General features: G+C 35.7%; 1 protein-coding gene and 1 long non-coding RNA gene across 7 annotated transcripts in view; one reads left to right on the forward strand and one right to left on the reverse strand.

Annotated features, from left to right (window-relative positions):
• PCDH7 (protocadherin 7) overlaps positions 1 to 17,862 on the reverse strand; it is a 417,735-nt gene that overhangs the window by 7,849 nt on the left and 392,024 nt on the right. The window lies entirely within an intron of this gene.
• On the forward strand, positions 987 to 13,365 carry LOC309863226. Of its 2 annotated transcripts, none has more exons than XR_014310936.1 (4): positions 987 to 1,184; positions 4,568 to 4,713; positions 5,251 to 5,448; positions 13,043 to 13,365. It is a non-coding gene; the product is annotated as an uncharacterized lncRNA (long non-coding RNA). The 2 variants fall into 2 exon arrangements; XR_014310937.1 differs by lacking the exon at positions 13,043 to 13,365 and adding an exon at positions 6,342 to 6,757.

A 17,862-nucleotide genomic window follows, 5' to 3' on the forward strand; every position in this document is an offset into this window, starting at 1 on the left:
AAAATGTCTTATTTTGTAGAATTATAGAGGCAGACCTTACACAACTAGTAATCTTTCAAAGTCTTTCAGTCTTTCACAGAGGATGTGGCTTTGATATGTAAGAACATTATTTCATGCTTTTGTTTAGTACTATTTCTTTTAAATTTGAACCTTAATGAAGATGGGAAACAGTTTGTTATGATTCTTGTGAGTTGGCATTAAGTAAATCAATGAAAAGTAAAATATTCTATCATCAAAATATAATGGTATTTTCTTCCAGCATTTTCCACAATAAAATCAGTTCCTTAGAGCCCTCCTCCGCAGCCCCCCCCCCACCCTCCACTTAATCACCTCAAACCTGGTGAAGACTGGATGCAGAATAGGAATTCATTAGATCCCATGGCCACGTTAGCATTACTCCTGAGGTTCTAGTTATGCTATTTTGCTAGACCCATTACATCCATTTGGAGAGTTACAGTCCTTTCTTAGACATCAAGTTAATTTCCTTCTGAAAGTACAGTTTTAAGCCATCATCATAGCAAACAATTTTAGATGAATTTATAACACAGAATATACTTTCCCACACACATTGTCTTAACTTATCCTCTCAGCCGAGAGGCAGGAGGATGGCTGCAGTAAGGAGTCCAACCTGTGGGAGAGCAGAGGCCAAAGACTAAGTGTTTCGACTTTCACTTTAGTGTTTCTCATAACGCTACAATGTTCCTTCTTAAAATGTAATAGCTGAGTAGTTAGAGGTCAATTACTGCTACCCACAGCCATAAGAAAAAACTAGAATCTCCAAAGGAAGAGAAAAAAAAAGTTTCCGAGAAGTGCAAGAAATAGATGCCGCTAAGTCACAAATTTTACAACATAATGCCAATAATGGTGCAACCTCCCTATATTTCCTAACATAGAGGAAATGACAAAGGATTTAAGAAGTCCAGCTCTTTCTCTGAATAAAAGTACATTTGCCCTTACTGGGCTCGGTGGGTGAATTGGTCCTGGGAAATGCAGGTACAGTGACCTCAACAAGGAGGGACAGACAGACAATAGGTGGAATCATCAGAAATAATAAGGAAAGCACAGATTTATGCAGGCAATTTATGTTCCCAGAAGCTGTTCTATACATTTCAGAAACCATTCCGGGCATCTTTATTACAGAAGAGAACTGTATGGTTAAGACTCTTGAAGACAGCTCTGCACCAGTAAGGATCTTCAGATGCTGAGTTATGCATTCTGCCAGAATCCTGGGCACCCGCTTTACTGCAGGCCCTTGGTTTGGTACTGAAGATACAAGGGTATTTTTATCTCCAAAGAGAAGGCATGAAAATACCGCATTTAGTTTTAAAATATTTCCAGTGAGTTTTTTTAAGCTCAGTTATTTCATGTTATATGCATAATTTGCTTATTTAACATACAAATTACTTAATTCTCTGATCATGTGATGAGTTGTTAGTCAATGTGTAGATGTTCACACCATTCCTATAATTTGTTCTTTAAATTCAAGCAATAGCATATTCTTAACATTACTTGAGAAAATTCTGCAATGAAAAATTGTGTTACCCTCTCCTTTTGGGGAGAAAAAAAACACATACAGGCACCTTTTGCTTTTCTTCCTTTTTGAAGGAAGTTTTCTTTTTATACTTCTTGACTTTTTGTTATATAAAGATTTCTTTTTCTGGAGGCACATCTAAATTCTGGTGTAATTTGGTGGACAACAAAAAGGGTTTTACGAAAGGATGTGTGAGAAAAAAGAAAGACAATTGGTAATGGTTTTCCAACAAATACTTTAACATTACCTTTACTTTCTTAGGAAAAGAAATATGAAAATATCTGTTTTACTCAAGTGATTAAATAAAATGCTCGACTTTAAAATAGGTGTAAGAAAATGATTTACTGGGACGCCTGGGTGGCTCAGTTGGTTAGGCAGCTAGCTGCCTTTGGCTCGGGTCATGATCCCAGCGTCATGGGATTGAGTCCTACATCCGGCTCCTTGCTCCGCAGGGAGTCTGACTCTGCCTTCCACTCTGTCTGCCTGTGCTCGCTCTTGCTCGCTCTCTCTCTGACAAATAAATAAATAAAATCTTTAAAAAAAAAAGAAAAAAAAATGATTTACTTTTGCCTTATTTAATACAATTGAGGACAAATAAACTCTTTACTGGGAAGTTATTATTGAAGTCACTAAAGATTAGGTGTGAGGGGATGAAATCCAAAAGGTGCATATGGAGTTAGACTTGTTTTTGTTCTTGTTTTTTTAATGTAAATAACCTAAAGATCCCTACCTTTTGTCTGTTCCTGGAATTTGGGAAAACTAGAAAGGTAAGCAGTAACAGATAATGGACAGGGTAGGAATCACTGACACAAACAAGCAGTTCGTAATTCTCTAAGTATCTGATTACTTGGCAGAAGAAGGGGAGATTTATAGATACATAAGTGTTACCTAGGGCTTCAATGAAGGGTTTTTAAGATTTCTTTTTTTTTTTTTTTAAGATTTTATTTTTTAACTTGATAGACAGAGACCACAAGTAGGCAGAGAGGCAAGCAGGGAGAGAGAAGAGAAAGCAGGCTTCCTGCTGAGCAAAGAGCCCAATGTGGGGCTTGATCCCAGGACCCTGGGATCATGACCTGAGTTGAAGGCAGAGGCTTTAACCCACTGAGCCACCCAGGCCCCCCGGTTTTTAAGATTTCTAAACAGTGTGCTGATTTGTCTAAAATCACTTTACCCTACCAAGCTTAAAGAGGATATAAGAATAGCCTATGCACTCATCCCTAACTTCAGTCTTCTTATGCTACTCCTAAGCAAGTCCTGATGGGACAGGGAATTTGTGAAAAGAATAGATGTGGTGTCTCAAATATTGCTGTGTATGATTCTGCGTGTGTCATATATAAGTTCTGTGACTTTGGATGTAATTTCTTGAACGTAATTTCTCTGAGCCTCAAGGTCCTCATGAGGGAGAGAATAAGACCTACTTCCTTTTATATTACAGGGATAAAATAATTAATGTATATAATGCTTATTATGGATTGGTCTCTGGTGTGGTATAGATACTCAGTAAATAGTAGGTCAGAGCCCCTGGAGATATTTAAGGTGATATGTCTATACCTATATCTATATTTCTATCTATATCTATCTCATCTCTATAGTCTTCCATAAGTGAAATACATGTTATTGAGGGAAATAAGCTTAGAAGCGAGGTTCCTTGGATTAAAATCCTAATTTTATAACTTAGCATATAATTATGAAAAGGTTACTTGATTAATATAAATTACCTCATCTGTGTAACAGGTATACCAGAAAAAATTAACCTCTCAGGATTATTGTGAAAATTAAGTCTATTAATATAGGTAAAGTATTAGTAATAATTCCTGACACACAATAGCCCTCAATAAATATTAGCTACTTCAAGTGCATCATTCCTCACCCACAACCATGTCCTGAAAAAATCTTTGAAAACTAAAGTGTTTTTTTTTCCCATAAATTTATACCCTTGACATTTAATACAAGACTTTTCTTCATCTTTATCTTATATTATATAAATATTTATGTTTTCCTGTAGATATACTATGTTTAATTAACATCACTCTCAGAGTCTTCAATTTTTAAAATAATATATGATATTACCTTTTTTTTTTTTAAGATTTTATTTACTTGACAGAGAGATCCCAAGTAGGCAGAGAAGCAGGCAGAGTGAGAAGCAGGCTCCCTGCTGAGCAGAGAGCCCGATGCCAGCTGAGTCCCAGGACCCTGGGATCCTGACCTGAGCCAAAGGCAGAGAATTTAACTCACTGAGCCACCCAGGTATCCTGATATTAACTTTTTTACATATGAAGGACTCTGAATTTTGAGATATATTTGGCTAAAAAGATTAACTTATTGTGGAATTAATACCAATCATCAATCAAAGGGGCATATTGAGGTACTTTTCCAGTAGTACTAATGACTTTAGAGACTGAAGTATACCAGAGCTACCATTTATGTAGGAAAATAAAAAGTCTCCTATATCCAGGTTCTTATTTATTAAGATTTTTCCAGGGAAGATGCATTTGGTATGAGTAATTACAGTTGCTCAAAACTAAAGAGGAAATGCTCTATTACATGCAGCTACCTTTACAACCTAAACAGATCAACGTCACAATGAATCATTTTGTTTAAAAGAGATTTTCCCCTAAAATACTGGTTGTTGGCTAGCTACCTTGCTTTGCCTTCATGGGCCACAACGTAAGAAGGAACTCCATTTTTAAGATAGGCTAAAAATTAGAAATAAACTAATCTAAGACTAAGAGGTTAAAATCAAAGAAAGACAAGAAATAAAAGGGCAAATACCTAAAATTCAGCGTACCCTCCATACATGGGAAATGATGGAACAAAAAAGCCATTCAGCAGATGAGCTCTGCAGATTTCATGATGTATGTATATGATTGCATCAAATTGTGATACAAGACCAGAAATTCCTCTAATCTCCTTATACACCTCTCTTTGGAATGTGCTTATGTTAGGATGTAGATTCTATCTCTGTACCTCTTGACGATGAGCCAGTTTTGATGATTAGAATGTGGTAGAAGTAATACTGAGCTATTTCCACACTAGGTTTCAAGAAGTCTAGCAACTTTCTTTGCGTTTGCTCTTGGAACCCTGCCATCTCTGCCCCTGAGAGAAAGCACGATCTAGTCTCTTTGAAGATGAAACGCTACTTGAGGAAGAGACTCAGCAGTCTCAGCAGAGCCTACCCCCAGGTAAGCTTTTTCACTCTCCAGGCCAATGCAGCCTCATGAGTGAGTCAGGCAGAACTAGCAAAAAGACCACATAGTCAATCCACAGAAATGTGAGGAGTAGTAAGTCTTTGCTGTTTGAAGCACCTAATTACATTTAATTTTTTTTTGTTTGTTTTTCTTTGGTGGAGAGAGGGTTCATCAATGCAGTGATGGATCTCTGAGATAATGATCTTGGATATATTATCTACAATAAACAGCCTGAGATCTGGAAATAATATACACTACTTCTTTTATGTCTTCTTCTTGTGAGTAACAAACTGACTAATATTGCTGAAAGTACAACTCTCCCAAAGAACATTTTCAGAGATGTAAGCACATTTAATTAACAGCTTCAAGCTGAGGGCTACTATAGAAAGATCTGGAAATTCTGGGTCTATAATTACAGGATTTCACTGCATTTTATACCTAAGAGTGTTCTAGTTTGAGCTGACATGCCAAGACAATATTAAAATGTTTAAGCATGTTTGAAAGCATCAGCAACTTTTCTCCATACTTTAGGCTAAACTCAGTTAAACAGCGATTGAATGTTTCTCAAGAAGCATTTATTGCCCTGAGGCTTCGACCACTGTCATTTTGAATGTGGCATTATCATCCACGGTGGAGACTGTGCACGCCGTGTCTCAAGCAGTCCTGCTGAATCAACTCAAACATGAATCTGCTGGTTGGCACGTGAAAACTGCACTACAGCAGAAAAAGGTATGGTGACCCTGGAAGTGATCCATTTATGTACATCAGAGATGTGGTTTCACTTTGATTTCCCTCTTCACACATAAAAATTAGAGGCAGTGGAGGTTAAGGGAATGTTCAAGGAGCAGAGTGGAAAGACAGGAGGGAAAAGACTGGAGATGGGAAGATGCTCCGATATTGATCAAAAGAATTCATAAAACCCAGAGAAAGCTTGGGGGCATCTGTTTCACAAGTTAGCAACTGATTATTTCACGCAAGCCCAATTTTGTTTTTTTAACCATTCATGCTTATTTTCCATTGCAAAAATCCTGTCTTTCATAATTTTTCTCCTAGTCTCTTGGATTTTGGTATATTAGAAATTACTTTGAGAGTCAAAGACTTTAGTAATCTGATGAAAACTAGAATCTCCTCCCATAAATACAGGTATGTACTCCCCTAAATTGCTTAAAGTTTCTATGGGGTTCAAGATACCAGAATTAAGGTCACAGTATACTTCCAGCCTTCTGGGGGATTGGAGAAAGAGGGTATATTTTTATACTTGATTTTTTTTTCCCTTTGAGTTTCAATCAAAGTTTAAGAAATATTTAACAATGTGACATGTATCCTCCAAAAATAGAAATTATAGGCAGTAAATAAATTACCATTCAAACACTGACAGAAAGATTTAAAAGAAATAAAAACAAATTATGAAACTGATTTAGAAGTAAGGAAAATAATTAAGGTTTGATTATGTCACTATTTTAAGATGGTCATGTAAATGTTCACATATAAAAGCCCCATAATTTATAAGGCTTTAACTAAATAGGAAATTAATGTTTGGGGGTGGATTTAAATGATTGCTGACCATCAGTTGGAAAACATGCTCTTTCCTGGTCCTGAAACCAATATTTGTTTCAAATCAGTGTCTGGGATTGCCAACAACTAGACCTTCATTCACTTACCAGAAGATGGCAGGTGAATTCTCTTTATTATGAAAATTCATACAAAAACAATAATGATCCAGGTGAGGTTTTCTCTTTTTTTCTTTTTTTTTTAAGTTAATGAAATGCATGAGCCACTTTGTATTGGTTTTACTATAAAATGTGATGTGAATAACACAAAAAGAGTTGCAAACATCAACTTAGAATCACTTTCCAGCAATGGTCTCACATCTTTGGTTTTCATAATTGACCATAAAGTTGTAGGATATATATCCTACCATAAATATTAATGTTGTCTTTAGGAATGCATGTTTATTCTGAAGATAGTACACAAAAGCCCTATTAACTATAAGAATATTATCTTTGGATTGTGTTCTTGAGGGCAGAATTCATGTATCTTTCCTTTACACATAACATAATTCTATACAAATAAGTTAAAAAAAAGAAAACTGAAAAAATCAATTAATAGATATTATTTTCTCAAACTTTTTTTCCTCCAACATAAACCACAACAAAGCACTTTTTTTTTTAAAGGAAGTGATAAGTTAACAAATATTTCCTATATTAAGGAACTGGCATTAAATGTCTAAATACTTAATGCAAGTATGTTAAATATTAAAACAAATTAATTCAGTATGTGGCAATGTCTTAAGAAGACCATCACTTCCGTGGCTGTAATGAGATAAAAAGGTGTTTCTAAGTATCTTTTTCTATGTGTTATTTTGTGTGAAGTCTAAAATAAATTATATTAAAGCTAAAATCATGTATGGAGTAGAACTGCAATGGAATGTGATTACTTTTTACAGAGGGACAAATCAAATCCATTTAGATTTACTGAACCAAAAGAAAAAAAAAAGATTTACTGAAGCAATATAATTATTTTTTTAATGTAAAAAAAAAAAAAAAACCAGTAGCCATGCATTTTCTCCCTTAGTGTAGAAATCTTGAGAAACTCTGCAATTATTCTAATGATATGGGCATTTGCAAATATATTCTCAAACTCTGTGCTTAAACTACCTGTTGAAATATTTTACTAGTCATACAGAAAAGCTAATCTGTTTGGAAGTACTTGCATAATAGCAAATATGTTGTAATATAATCCCATTAGTTATTGTGATTTGGGGCAAAGACGAAAAGTTTCTCCTTTGTGTTCCTTACTAAGGAAATTTTCACAAAAACTTTGTTTTGTAGTACTATTGAGAGATGAGGTTTTGAAAGCTTTCAGTGGGAGCTGAAACAGCATTTATAGGGAGAGTTTTAAAACAGCTGGAATGCTGGCTCCTTAGTGTGGTCAATAAGTTGATCAGTTGGAACTAAATTTGGCAATCACAATTAGGACCAAAAGAGTGTTGAAGAGCTTGGGAGAGCAGAGCAGGTAAATAAAAGGAAAGAGAAGGAAGGCAATGTTCTCTGATGATTTGCAAACAGGACTCAAAGAGCAGCTAAAGTGGGGGAAATCAATGAAGTAACACTGGATCAGTTTGCTTCATTGATTTTTGCTGCCCATTGAAATGTTTTCCTTTATTTACTTCCTATTTCTTCGGGTAGTGGCAAAGTCTCACTGTCGAACCTCCTCTGGAGCCTGTGATTGGCAGACAGGGGAGCTCTGGAGATCCTCTCCTGCCTGCATTATACCTTCTTGCGCTGCACAGATTTGGAGGCACTTCTGATTCTCCATGTGATGCAGCAAGAGCCGCCCTGCATAGCTTCTGGGGTGGGGAAGAGCAAAAGATCCCTCCAAGGACCCAACATCATAATCCCCAGAACCTATGAACATGTCGGTTTACAAGGGATGGTGGAATTAAGGCATCAGATGATGTTGAGGTTGTTAATATACTGACCTACAAATGGAGATATTTTAGGAGTTTAGGCTACAAATCAAGGCTCTAGAAACTGGAAAAGGCAACATAATCCCCAGAACCTATGAACATGTCGGTTTACAAGGAATGGTGGAATTAAAGTGTCAGATGATGTTGAAGTTGTTAATATACCGACCTACAAATAGGGAGATTTTAGGAGTTTAGGCTACAAATCAAGGATCTAGAAACTGGAAAAGGCAGCAGATTGTCTCCTCCAGCCTCTAGAAAGAAATGCAGCCCTGCAGAGACTGATTTAACCCAGGAAGGAGGCCCACAGTCAAACCTCTGACCTACAGAACTATAAGAGGATACATTTTTGCTTTTCTAAGACAATTTGTAGTACTTTGTTACAGTTTCAGGAAGAACTTAATACACACTCCCACCTATTTTCTGGTTAGAGTAGGGACAGTGAAGAATTGATATATTTGACCCTTACCAGCCAGATTTCATCCATGAGAGGAAATAGAATGGAAGATTTTTGATTTGCTAAGTTTTCATCAAGTTGTATTTACCTAAATTTTGAGCATCTGCCAAGAATTTTCATTTTGCACTTTTGAAAATTTCACTACATCCTAGTGTATGATTGTCTCAGTGATTTGTTTATGGCCAATCAACAAAGTCCTGTTTCTTGTTTGTCCTGGGAGGCAGTAACAATTCCCTTTTTCTGAATGATAACTTTCTCCTGTTCCATCCCTCAGTGAGAGCTGTTTCTGGGATCATTACCAGAGAGATCACTTTAAACCATTCTCTATGTGGGTGGTGTGATTCCCCAAAACAGAGAGAGATAGAGAGAGAAATAAAACACACATTTGGCATAGTATCTAAGAAGGAGAGGAAGGTACTGGGGTATGACCCTAAAGAGGGCTTCGTCAAGCTTCATCACACTGCTCTAAATGTGGGGTTTTGTGACTTCCTGATGTTTATCACTTGAGTACTTTTTTTCAAAGATTTTATTTCTTTATTTGACAGAGGGAGACAAATCAAAAGTAGGTAGAGAGGCAGGAAGAGAGAGAGAGGGAAGTGGACTCCCTGCTGAGCAGAAAGCCTGATGTGGAGCTTGATCCCAGGACCCTGAGATCATGACCTGAGCCAAAGGCAGAGGCTTAATCCACTGAGCCACCCAGGCACCCCTAGTACATTTTTGTGTTTGTTTTTGTTTAGCCTCTTTCACTTCTGGTAGTTAACAGGCAAGTGTCTAATAAAAAACACCTTTACCATTCTTTTAAGAATAGAAAGTAGAGTAAGAAGTAGAGTAAGAGTAAGTAGAATAAGGAGAGTAAGTAGAGTAAGAATCCTCCCACTAGTTGAAAACCTTCTTCTTTGAATTTCAGTATAAATTCCAAATTCCATGTTTTTTACAGAAGGCCCTTCAGGATCTGGGGCCTGTCTACCTCTTATACTTAATCTCTTTCTTACTTGCTCCTGTTTGCCACTTCACCAGACCTAATGCAGTTGTCCTTTCCAGAAAGCCTCTGTGTTCACAATATTAAGGTGTTGCTTCTTCTATTATTCCTCGCCTTGTCACTCAGCTGTCCCCCACCAAACCATTCACAATCCAGTTCCAAGATGTCTCCTTTGAGATTTCTTCTTAGCAGCCTAATCATGATTTCTCTTGATTTCTTCTCCATGTAATTAGCCAAGCAGAAAAGGTAAAGTGATTTTTGTTTATTTGTTATTTGAAGATCTGAATAAACTTCTCTACTATTCACTCTCCTTATCCCCTTTCAGGGCCTGTTTCTCCAGTTTTGATATGTTTTCTAACACAGCATTGTAGTTGATTGAAATAAATCATGGATATATTTTAAAGAACAAAATGTCGTCTTCACACTCAGCCTGGGGCAGGGTGGGTGGGTTCAGCGGAGGCAGGAGGAGGTATGAAGAGTAAGCCTAATAGGAAAACCCCATACTGAGTGGTCACAACTAATTTGTTTAGATTCTTTACTTACGGATGGTGGCTATGTTAGAGTTCTTTAGTGTCGTCAGGACTTCTGTCTGGCAGTTATACAAATTTTCCATAATAAACTTGGGAAATAAAATTTATTTTTGGCTTATTCATAGCTTCTATCATAAATGAATATCTTCAAAACAAGGAGTCATGAAAATGGTATTCTATGTGATGGCAAAGGCGAAAAGCAGAAGGTTCTCTTCTCTCATTCTTTGTGATGTGGGTGCATTTTAATAAGAAGTATTATAGGCATGTGCCAACTTATTTCAGTTCAGCAAATTTTATTTGCCTTTTGGTGACAACCTGATGGGTACATTTTAAGAAGGCAGGATCATAAGTAATTAAGATAAGTAGTTTTCTAACTTAAGACCATGATTCACTAGTTGGTGCTTGAACCCATTTAGGAAGTTATAATCAGTATACACCATAGACACATTATTTTGTGAAGATTGTTGTTGTAGTTTTTTTTTATATGAGTATAAATATTTATATGTGTATACTTGGTCCCTGTATAAAATGGAATTTTTATTTTGGGTCACACTGAAAACTACTGAAAGTCTATAATTTAAATCATATTATAGGGAAGTCTATGTATTCTTGCCTATTTCGAGTAAGCTATATATTTTATCATATCTAATACAAAATGTAATTTTAATATGCCCACAATGTCATGTGGATTTTAAATTGTGCTTGTAACTGTCATTTCAAATGATACTTCAGAGACAAAAAGTTTTATCCTTATTAAGAAGGTATTCAGATAATTCAAAAAATAGAAGCTAGTCACATCCTCAATAACCACTTCAAGAAGTCTACTGTAAATACAGTTTCTTACCTTGAGACATTCTGAATTTATAGTTAATTCCCTAGATTCCAATTTTCTAGAATTATGTGTAATTGTGATGAGCTTTCTCGTAATTCTCTTAAATCCTCTGTTAGACTTTGATTTATTTCAATCAGCAAAATGGCAACGGACCCTTTTGAAATGGAGGACTTAATGTGACTTCTTAAAGTCATATAGACATTAAGATGTAGGACACATTTAAGCTGTCTAATTGTACTGCTGGTCTAACGCCTAAGTATTAATCTGTCACAATGTCAAATTATATACATTTAGGCTTTTTTTTTTTTTAAGTAAAATGTGTCTGCACTTAACAAACTCATAGTGTAAAAAATTCACAAGTGCAATTAGAATGTCATGTCTTCTGCAGATGACTTAAGAAAAGCATGAATCAGAGCTTAACAGTCCAACATAATTTCATAGTTAATCGTGGTGAAATTATGGCACTGCAACAACGCAAAGGCAGTACAGTGAGATTAGCAGACAGTGACGATCAGCTATTTATCCCCACCATCTGCTGTGCATGCTCGTTATTTAAGTCTTTTTTTTTTTATTTTTTTTTCTCTTAATGTTTTCAGTTTTGACTTTGCCAGCAGTGAGCATCACATAGGAAAACAGGTTTCATGGTGCAAACAGACTTTCTCATGTGTTCAATGAATTAGCTTCACTGGCTCTTCAGAGGCTTCTCAAGCAGAGAAGACTGGCTGGAGGGAATTAGTTTTAGAGAGCTTTTGTGTACTGGCCAATGTCGTGTACACCTCAAAAGAATCTTTCTCTATAAGAAACAAAAAAGATAAAACTACAAGTCTGGGAAGAATGAAAATCAACACGAAAACATATGCTTTGGGAGTTTCTTTTAAATGACATACTTACAATGTATGTGAACTGTATTAACCACTTGATCATATTCTGAAAATACTTGAGGGAATTATTTGATGGGAATCTTGCTAATTTGCAAGTCTTCTCTGTTCTGCAAATAAGCCAAGGACTAGTGGAACTAGGACTTGTTATGGCAGGACAGAGGAACTCAGTGAAAATTCCACTATGGAGAGCAAAGAAGAGATGGAGTTTATGGAACAAAGCTGGCATGAAGGAGTGCCTGGGTGTCTCAGTCGGTTAATTGTCTGCCTTCAGCTCAGTTCATGAACCCAGGATCCTGGAGTCCTGCATCTGTCTCCCAGCTGGGTGGGGAGCCTGCTTCTCCCTCTATCCTTCCCTCCTGCTTATGCTCTTTCTCTCTCTCTCGAAAATAAATTAATTAAACCTTAAAAAAAAAAAAAAGCTGGCATGAAGGTTGGATCCATGAAGGTCACAGGTCCCATGAGTGGGGTAACATAACTTGCAGAAGTTTATCCATTCATCCAAAAATTTTTGATATGCCGTGCACTATTCTAAAACTTTACATATATTAACTCATTCTGTTTTCACAACAACCCTCTAGGAAAGGTTGTATGTTACCCCATGTTACAGGCAAGGAAACTAGGACACAGAGAAGTTAAGTGAGTCACTCAAGAGTCTGTATCTAGCGAGTGATAGAACAAGGTTGCAAACCCAGGCAGACTCATGTCAGATGTTGTCGGCGGGGGGGGCATCTTTGTCTATACTGAATTAAAGCAGGAAAGCACTGTCTGTGTAGAAAGACAAAACTAGCAAAAGCAGTATACCTGAATGTCAAGCGTAGCAGGAATCTCAACAATCTGAACTGAAATAAAGGGAACATTTTTAGTTTGGACAGATAGAAAGGTGAAAACTCAAAAAGCGAGTGTGGGTGGAGGTTCCAGGGCCAGAATGACATTGGGACAGACTATGTTCCCTTGGGGTTTTCTTTCACAGCTGTCCCTCAGTTGGTCTTTAAGATGACGAATTTTGTGTCCAAGTCAAAATGAGACTAAATTGCTATGTTGGAAAAAGCCTCAAACTTCTATTATTAAAACCATATTCAGCCAAGAAAATGTTTCGTCATCACAATACAGGTCTATTTTGAATTCTGCATGATAGAAAGACACCTCAATTATGAGGTTTTGGATCATTGTCATTCCAGAAACAAGAAAGCCATATTTGGAAACCACAGTGTGCTGGGCTGAACTTCTGACAACAGGAGATGCCGAACCACTCCTTGGTGAATTGGATGTGAGAAGTGGAAATCAATGCTTCCACTATAGAAAAGAAGAAGTGTGGACAGTTATTTCTGGCAAACAAACCATCAAAGAGTTTATGTAGGACATATTAATCACAATTGGGTTGGTTAATTTGGGAAAGAAACACTGACTATACTGATTTCTTAAGAGAAAATGAACACAAAGCAATACTGGAGCTATACTTATTCAACTTGATTCCCTCTACTAAACAGGTAATTGATTAATATCCAGACTTTTTTATTTGAGAATATATAGCTGCATCCCATGGAGGGAAGATTTAAACTCTAGAGATGGGGGAAATGTGTATATTAGAAGAGAACGCAGTAAAGAGAGTAGTGACTTTAAGAACATTTATATACCAGGCACCTGGGTGGCTCAGTGGGTTAAAGCCTCTGTCTTCGGCTCAGGGTCCTGGGATCGAGCCCTACATTGGGCTCTCTGCTGGCGGAGAGCCTGCTTCCCCCTCCTCCATCCCCTTTGCCTGCCTCTCTGCCTACTTCTGATCTATGTCAAATAAAATCTTAAAAAAAAAAAAGAACATTTATACCTTATACTTTTTCATAATTGTATTCTGGAGTTTAAAAACCAAGGAATCATACACCATGTAAAACTTTATTTTCACTCTGTGAAGACCTTTACTTTCACTGCTCTTCATTGGATAGAACCAATGAATCAGAGTGACTAATAACACTGGGATCTGAGCAAAGGAAGTCTATTTCAAGTCCACATTCTATCACCTACAAGCAATATAATCTTGAGCAAGTTACTTAACTCTGAGTCTATCTCACTGGGTTGTTTTGATAATTAAATTATCTAATGCATGTTTAAATGCCCAGTGTAATGATCTACATATGGAGGGGTTTTATATATTTTTGTACAGTTATGGCTACTATTGGTCCAACTACTACTCTAGTTTCTTTTCCACACATACATTTGAGTGGTAAAATATTGATTCTAAATTATTGAAAATTATTATTTCTACTAAATATATTCTTTGCTTAGCATAAACTAAAAATGTCAAAACCTTACATTTTTAGAATATTTACCAATTAAGTAAAGGAAAACAATAGTTTTCACATATAAATATAGATTCCTGTCTTTGTATTATAAATTATAGTGCCAAATACATATTTTTAAAATAAAGCCCCAATAATTTTAAAATTCTTTAAATTAATAAGTATTAAAATACATGTTACAAGGAGCTTAGAAGAAGAAATGCAGAGTAATTTAGTTCCAAAGGTTGGGCGTACATAAGTTAATGATTTTTCTGACAGCATTGTATTTTATAATTACTAGCTGTTCAAAATTAACTGAAATTTAATCTATTGTGACTTGCAGGTATATAATAATAAAGGCTATAAATAATAATTAGTACTCTGTCATTTACCTAACTACTTATAATCTCTCATTTCCCCTAAAGAAACAATTTCCATATAATTACTATTTTGTACAAAATCACATTTTTCACTGCTTAAATCTTACTTTTTTTTTTCACATGGGGACATGAGAAAATGGTAAAATTTAAAAATTTAAAAAGAATATGTACATTCGGGGCACCTGGGTGGCTCAGTGGGTTAAAGCCTCTGCCTTCAACTCAGGTCATGATCCCAGGTTCCTGGGATCGAGCCCCACATCGAGCTCTCTGCTCTGCGGGAAGCCTGCTTCCTCCTCTCTCTCTCTGCCTGCTTCTCTGCCTACTTGTGACCTCTGTGAAATAAATAAATAAAATCTTAAAAAAAAAAAAGAATATGTACATTCAACACAATATAGTATCTAGCTTATTAGTTGGGTGGCTTTATAAGCATTCAAATAATTTAATCTAAAGAATTTTTAAACAGATTAAAAAGTATAAAAGGTGTAGAATCCCAGTTAGTGTGCATTAAGTTATCTTCAGAAAGAGGGGGAAAAAGTTAAGAAACAGTTTCCTGCTTCGCATGTTAACTAGCCTAAATAATGCAGAGCTTAAGCGCAAAAGCAAGAGAATTTAACAGGGAAAACAAGTATCTTGAGACAACTTGTCTTTTAAAGTAACTGTCAAGGAGAACTTGCCTCTCTGAATAAAAGCGAGCAATGACTTAAGGGATTCATTTATCCTTTAGGGTGTATTAAGGAGTGTCATTTAACTATTAAAAATGTTGTCCAGTCAAAATAAGAACTAATTATCTGTTCATGATATGCCTATATGGCTTCCAAAAGGACATACGGGGATTTGATATGATTAACTGCATTTTGAATTGCAGTCAGGTTGAAGATTCAGAATAAGTTGATCTGAGAAGTAGGAGTAGTCATACATTATTCATGAATATGGGAAACCAGTAAAATAAAATATGCTGCTTATGCTGTGTCCAGATAACTAGGGCTAAATATTCCAAAATAGTCAGCATCAGACTGGATTTTTTAATCTATGAACAAAACAAAACAAAAACAAAACAAAAACAAAAACAAAACTTCAAGTAACTAGTGAATCAGATGTAATGAGAATCATATTGAATATTTAACCCCAAGGCTACCAACAAAGAAGGAGAAGCACTATAAACTTTGTCCTGCTGGGAAAGATATAATTAAATCCACTATCTTGTGGATAACTAAAGAGAGTCCCCCCTTGTTGTTTTGTTTTTTTTTCCTACAAAATGGAAGTACTTACAGATGAATCACCAAGCCACTATCATTATGCTAGATTAGATTATTTTAAACTAAGTTGGAGTAAGTTAAAATAAATTAATTTTTATGAGAGAGATTTTTTCCCCTCCCTTGACAGTTATAAAATATTCAATGTCATTTCTATTTGGAGTTTGGGAGTGTTTTTCTTTCTATATGGAAAACTTATAGGAAATACAAATTCTCAATTAGTAATTATATTTCCCTGACAGTATTAAAAAGATACAGGGATATAAGAAGTCCATGAGATAAAACAGTTCAAATGGCTAAGCCTCCACAGAATATTAATTACATTGTTACTTGCTACCAGTTGAGATATCAGTATTAAATAAATTATTCTTACATTAATTATTCTTAAATTTTTAAGCAATATTTAAGATGATAGCCTTTCTAATTTGTTTCTTTACAGTTAAAGAAGCAAATCATAGTCGTGATATTTCTCTCCCACTCTTCCTTCCTTCGCAGTGCTATTCTATTATGTTAACAAAAATAGTCTGCTAATTTATATACACTGGCTTCTTTTCTCAAAATATGTCTCAAATGAACATTTTATTCAACCTGAATTGAGTTTAAAATGTCCTTTTTTTGGTTGGTTTGTTTTGTTTTTTGTTTTACAGCACCTGGATATGAAAATAAGGACAAAAGGTACAAAGGATCTAATAACCCGGAGACATCTGTCAGCTTTCATAGGATCTTGTGACTAGTGACCATGCACGGATTATACTCAGCTTAGTAATGCTTCTTAAGATAAATAGTTAAGCTGTTATTTTGAATGGCAGACATTTATCCATGCAGAGGGGCAAGGATAGGTGTGGACACACAGAAGGCCATATAAGTGTAAGTTACCATCCCATAGGGATAGATTATTTAGTGCCTGGCATAATTTAGAGCCATTTTTTTTCCTACTCAATGAGAAGAGAATGAGGCAAATGTCATTGTGTCCATTTCCCAGATGGTTAAAGGTAAGAGACAAGTGCTAAGGAATTTATGAAAAAATGAATCTAGAGAGTGAAAGAGGTATAAAGACATTGGCTAAGCCTGGGATCATGGAGTAAATATACCTGCTTTGTTATCACTCACTCTACGAGCATATATGAGCTAATTAACCTTGCTTCTCCATAGCTTCTCTACTCACTTATTGACAGACTGTGAAAAATAAACATGACTCTGCCTCAAATTCTTAGATGGGTACACATAAGAAGTTTTCAATAAATGTGCTTTAGAGAAAGGAAAGAAGGAAGGAGTAAGGGAAGAAAGCCTGAATCCTCATTTTGTCATCTGTCTCCTCTATTATTTCCTTCATACCTAAATAGTTATCAGTGAATATATTATAGTTATAACATAAATATTGAAAAAATGCAAAGAAAGAAAAAAATAAAATTAAAAAGGAAAAGACTGAGAAAAAGAAAAATGGTAGAAAAGTTAAGGAAGAAAAAGTAGAAGCAAATGAAAAAAAATGAAGGAACACAGGGAAGAAGGGAGAGAGGGAGAAGGGAGGGTCAGTAAAGGGGAGGGAAAGAAAGGATGAAGAAAGAAAAAAGGAAAAGAACAAGAGCAGAGTATGAGGTAAAAAAGAAGGAATTGGAAGACAAAAAAACAAGAAAATAAAATAGAAAGAAAATGAGTCTCGGTTTGATGTGTGACTTGGGAAGAATTCATACGTACCATAACTATTATACAGATTTTCAGCTCTGTTATGAGGTATAGTGTGAGAATTTATTATCAGAATTGACTCTCAATGGTCCCTGATTTATGACAAATGAATCTACGTTAGATCCATGAGAAGCTATGTTAAAAGCCAGAACTCCCCTTCCTTCCTGTGTGTCTGGGCAGTGTGTAACAAGGCTGAAACAAAATTTTAAAAGTGGTTCTACAGGATATTAGCACATCAGCATGAAAAATAACAGAGAATGAATGAGTTTATCAATCACTTCCTATTATGAACAAAGAAAATACACAAAAGCCTACGAAATAAATCTAAAGCTGGAACATGGCAGACAAGTTAATGAAAAACTATGGCCCAATAAGGAATTAAAAAAAAAAAAAACCTGCATTAAGGGAAAAA

This window comes from Mustela nivalis, assembly GCF_964662115.1.
Source record: "Mustela nivalis genome assembly, chromosome: 4".
Taxonomy (NCBI): domain Eukaryota; kingdom Metazoa; phylum Chordata; class Mammalia; order Carnivora; family Mustelidae; genus Mustela; species Mustela nivalis.